Source organism: Pongo pygmaeus, chromosome 21, assembly GCF_028885625.2.
Source record: "Pongo pygmaeus isolate AG05252 chromosome 21, NHGRI_mPonPyg2-v2.0_pri, whole genome shotgun sequence".
NCBI lineage: Eukaryota > Metazoa > Chordata > Mammalia > Primates > Hominidae > Pongo > Pongo pygmaeus.
The window spans coordinates 36,553,192-36,557,447 of record NC_072394.2 but is presented as its reverse complement, the minus strand read 5'-3'; the positions used below and the strand labels follow the sequence as shown (position 1 = coordinate 36,557,447).

The 4,256-nt window shown below is 44.7% G+C and overlaps 1 pseudogene; it reads right to left on the bottom strand.

Moving 5' to 3' along the window:
• Positions 1 to 2,525: 2,525 nt before the first annotated feature.
• LOC129021701 (small ribosomal subunit protein uS5-like) lies at positions 2,526 to 3,236 on the bottom strand (annotated as a pseudogene).
• Between the last annotated feature and the right edge of the window lie 1,020 nt (positions 3,237 to 4,256).

The following is a 4,256-nucleotide window of genomic DNA, read 5'->3' as shown; positions in this document are numbered from 1 at the left end:
CGCCCGCCTCGGCCTCCCAAAGTCCTGGGATTAGAGGCGTGAGCCACTGCACCAAGCTTAATTTTTCTTTTTAAAAAAATGTTTAGCAGAGAAGAGGTCTATCTATATTGCCCAGGTTGGTCTTGAACTTCTGGCTTTAAACAATCCTTCTGCCGGGCACGGTGGCTCACGCCTGTAATCCCAGCACTTTGGGAGGCTGAGGAGGGTGGATCACAAGGTCAGGAGATTGAGACCATCCTGGCTAAGATGGTGAAACCCCGTCTCTACTAAAAATACAAAAAATTAGCCGGGCGTGGTGGCGGGCAACTGTAGTCCCAGCTACTCGGGAGGCTGAGGCAGGAGATTGACGTGAACCCACGAGGCAGAGCTTGCAGCGAGCCAAGATCGCGCCACTGCACTCCAGCCTGGGTGACAGAGCGAGACTCCGTCTCAAAAAAAAAAAAAAAAAAAAAAAAATCCTTCTACCTTGGCTTCTCAAAGTGCTGGGATTACAGGCATGAGCCATAATGCCCAGCCAATTTTTCTATTATATTTTTAATTCCCCAGAGCTGTTACTTATTCTGGTTTTTTTTTTTTTTTGAGCATTTCATCTTTGTTTTATGGATGCGGTATTTTCTACTATCTCTCACAGACTGCTTATTGTTTTTTAAAAATATTTTTCTGTTCTCTTCAGTTTCTGTTCCCTTTGAGTTTTTTTTTTTTTCTATTTGATGCTGTCTTTCCTGGTGAAGATTTATCTTAAATATCTGGTGACCCTTTGTTGTCTCTTCATATTTAAGAGTGAGTCACTAAGTATTTGGAAGCTCTGTGTTAACAGGAAGTTTATCTGTAGGATGATAAAGTGGGTACCTAGGTGTTTTGTTGGGGGACCTCAAATATCAGTATGTATAGATCTTTCCTCTGGGGTTAATTAATTAAAATTAATTCCCTGATATCTTGCCTGGAGAATACAAGCCTTGCTGTCAGCATTGCTGGACTAAATTTCAGCAGGAGGACTGAGTGCGCTTCACCATTCAGCATGTAGACAATTCATTTAATCTGTGTTTTCAGTCTGAAATCCTCCTACCTGCTAATAGCCTCCCTGCTATTATCTTTAACTGTGCCTGGTATCTCAGCATCTGGAACTTCTCTACCTCAGTTTTGTCCCAGGGGCTGCTAGGGAGATGAATGGAGAAAAAGCCCTGGCAGTTTCACTTCCTATAAAGGCTTTCAGCCAAACCCTCTCTTTTCTACCTCTCACATCACCTCTGATCTGCTCTGTCCCAGTCCTGACATTCTAGTGTTCTGCAGTACGAATCTGTTTGTCCCTTGTTAGTATAACCCTCAGCAAACATTTAGAATTGTTTTCTCAGCTCAACTATGGTTTTCCATCTTCCAAAAATGTGTTGATATCCTTAATCTGCTATTTCTTTCTTATTCTCTTTGTCTGTAGACTGGTAACCCTAAAAATATTAACTCACTGTCACTTCAGTGATTTGGGGAGTGAACAGGGATAAACATATGTGTTTAATCTGTCCAAACATAAACAGAAGTGCAAGACTGTCAAGATGCCCACTCTTTGCTCCTATTAAAAAAAGTTAGAACCAGAAAATTCATAGATATGGCTGGGCGAGGTGGCTCACGCCTGTAATCCAGCACTTTGGGAGGTCAAGGTGAGTGGATCATGAGGTCAGGAGTTCAAGATCAGCCTGACCAAGATGGTGTAACCCCATTTCTACTAAAAATACAAAAATTAGCCGGGCACAGTGGCAGGCGCTTGTAATCCCTCCCAGCTACCTGGGAGGCTGAGGCAGGAGAATCGAAGTTGGGGGACAAAGGTTGCAGTGAGTCGAGATTGCACCACTGCACTCCAGCCTGGGTGACAGAGTAAGACTCCGTCTCAAAAAAAAGAAAAGAAAATTCATAGGTAAAATATAGATAAAATTCTACTCTCATACGCCAGTGTGGAAAAAGCAGGAGTCTGAGAGTTGCGGTACATGTGTCCAAGCCCTGTTATTATCATTTACTGGTCTGAAGCTAGGTAAGTTAAATTTTCTGACCATCTGTTTCCTCACCTGTAAAGTGGTGATAATCATCCCTAGATAGTCTTACTTGTAATGATGAAGTAAAATAATTGATATAAATATATAAACATCAAATATATATCATTTATCATAAACTCTATTACAAGTAGGCATAGTTAAATATATTTTCAGAGGCACTGTAACATAGTAGAAAGAATATGGGCTTCAGATTCACACAGACTTGGGCTCGAATTCCATCTCTGTTACTCACTGTGTTATGTTGGGTAAGTGACTTACACTCTCTGAGCCTTCGTTAACCTGTTTATAAAATGGGTATAATATTTTTAACCTGACAAGGCTGTTCTTGAGTATTAAATGAGATAATGCATGTAACATCAATAGGGCCTGACACTTGGTAAGTACTCAACAGATATTAATTCTTCCATGTTGGCCCCTAATTTGAGACCAGCTTTTTTTTTTTTTTCCAGGCTTAATTCAGTTTGTTTTTCTTGTATAAAAACCCTATGTTGTAGCCACAGCTGGAGCCTGGGTCCTCTGCATGGAGACTCTGGTGTGGGTCTTGATGAGGTGGTCAGTGAATTCCTGATAGGGAGACTTGGTGAATATAGTCTCCTTCCAGAGGTCGAGGGTCAGGTAGCTGTAGGTCTTAGAGATGGTGTCAAAAGTGGCCTTGGCAAAGTTGCCAGGGTGGCAGTGCAGCCCCTGGCTGAGGTGTAGCAGTCATCAATATCAGCCATCATGAGGAGCTTCTTGGGCACAGGTGCGGAGACGATGCCAGTGCCCCTGGGTGCAGGGATGAGGCGCACCAGCACAGAGCCGCAGCAGCCTGTCACCTTGCAAGGAACGGTGTAGGCTTGCCCATCTTGTTCCCCCAGTAGCCTCTGCGCACGGGGACAATGGAGTGCTTGGTCAGGATGACGGCCCCGCGGATGGCAGTAGCCACCTCCTTGGAGCCCTTAACGCCCAGACTGACGTGGCCATTATAGTCCCCGATGGCAACAAACGCCTTGAACCTGGTGCGCTGGCCGGCGCGGGTCTGCTTCTGCACAGGCATAATCTTCAAACCCTCTTCCTTGAGAGAGGACCCCAGGAAAAAGTCAATGGTCTCAGATTCCTTGATGGGCAGGGAGAAGAGACATCCTCCAGGTACTTGATCTTCATGTCCTCGACCAGGTGGCCCAGCTTGGTGACGGGCATCTACTCCTTATCCTCGGCCCTGCCTCTGCGAGCTCCACGGCCTCGGCTCCGGCCCAGTCCACGGCCGTGACCCCGGCTCCGGATGCCACTGCCGAAACCTCCGCGGAAGCGACTGCGGTTCCCCATCCCTCCCAGGGCTGCGGGGGCGTCCGCCCCGCCTCCGCCCCGCCTCCGCCCCGCCTCCGCCCCGCCTCCGCCCCGCCTCCGCCCCGCCTCCGCCCCACCTCCGCACCCCCCGCCCTGCCGCCCCCTGCACCGGCGTCATCCGCCGTTTGGGGATTTGTTGAAGAAGAGCTTTTTTATACTAACATGAAAATCCTGAGCTTGTATTTCATTAGTTCATGCTAAACTACATTGATAATTAGCATCTTAGATCATCAATAGTCCTCATAAAAGTTTATTTATTTGCTGTTTTCCCAGGACCAAATTATAAGGTGAATAGCCCAAATTAAAAGGATTCCTCATACAAGACCTTTGAAGTCAACTGGCTATTGCTGAGGCATCTTTAGCATTTCATTATGAAATAAGATGTGAAACTTGTAACAAATATAAAGAGATCAGAGGCTCTGGAATACTGGGAATAACTACAACTCAAAAAATTATTTTAAACGTTTTTTTTTTTTTTGGTTTTTATTTGATTCTCATACAAATCTAGACTCCACAGTCTTTTTTATCCTGTTTAAAAATGAATTAACAGAAGCAATGAGTAAAGAAGCTTCCTTTACTCAACTTCCTTGGGTACTTCCTTGAGTTTCAAGGAAGTCTCAAATTCCTTGAGACTCATCTATCTGTGGAAAACAACCAAGAACTCCAACCTTGGTCTTTTGTCTCCCAGTTTAGTGCTCTCTTTTTAAAAAACATGGTAAAATACAAATACCATAAAATTTATCATTTCAACCATTTTTAAGTACATTCACATTGTTGTACAACCAATTTCCAGAACTCTTTCCATCTTGCAAAACTGGAACTCTGTACCCATTAGACAACAACTCTCTCTTCCCCCCTCTCTCCCTAGCCCCTAGCAACCGCCATTCT